The sequence below is a fragment of the Nematolebias whitei genome, chromosome 10 (genome assembly GCF_014905685.2).
Source record: "Nematolebias whitei isolate Nwh7 chromosome 10, NemWhi1, whole genome shotgun sequence".
Classification (NCBI taxonomy): Eukaryota; Metazoa; Chordata; class Actinopteri; order Cyprinodontiformes; family Rivulidae; genus Nematolebias; species Nematolebias whitei.
The window spans coordinates 47613127-47614035 of NC_056507.1; positions in this window are offsets into that span (position 1 = coordinate 47613127).

Genomic DNA, 909 nt, shown 5'->3' on the forward strand with positions numbered 1-909 from the left:
TGTACCACATGAGGTGCGAATGACAATAAAGAAACTCTGACTCTGACCTTAGAAGGGAAGGAAGAACATAAAAGCAGATACTAGCTATGATGTGAACAACCTGAGACTGAAACTGTTTCTTTCTTTCACAATGTTCTTTGAGAGTGGAGGGAAACATTTTATCCACCACCAGGTGCAAAGGAGAAGCCAGGGGGTGGCAGAAGGTGGCCTTGGCCCTCATACAAAAACCTTTAGCCATCCCAATCATTTGAAGGAACTAGGAATGCGCAATATATACGGTACAAAGTGGAAACGATAGACATTTAGCCTATGATAGAGATCTGACTTCTACCGGCTAACTGCAGTAATGCTGTGTCTGATGTAAAATCAGAGTTGTCAGTTTAATTGTTACTTTTTTTTAGTTGAAAACTGTGCGTAAGTGGTGTTAAAGTCTTTTCTTCAAGAGCTAAGTAGCGAAGCTACAAGTTAACTACGGCCGGCTTGCTACAGTGTTACCGTATTCGGACGCATGTGCAAAACACTGTGTTCCGTCAAAAGTTTTTTTTTTGTTGTTGTTGTTGTAAGTTAAAATAAGCGTTGGTCAGCTTTAGAGAAACCTGCTCTCTCATCTGTGGAAAAAAACGCTGTTGTGTGATTTTTACTAAGAGAGCCTCTGGTCAAAGCCACAAGGAAGGAGACGCCCACTAGAGGGTTGGAGGGTTAAGTGTTCTCAGTGTGCACTTGCTGCTCTGTTGCTGTTTGGTTCTCAAGTGAGAATACCGGAAACAAGAGTTAACAACATATTTTCCAAAAAAGTTCAATCTGGTCCTCTGGACATTCAAAAAAAAAAAACAAGAAAACTTGTTCAAGATTGCCTGAAAAATTTGGAGCAGGACAAGGCTATTGACCGTTTTCTGTACCACAGACTGT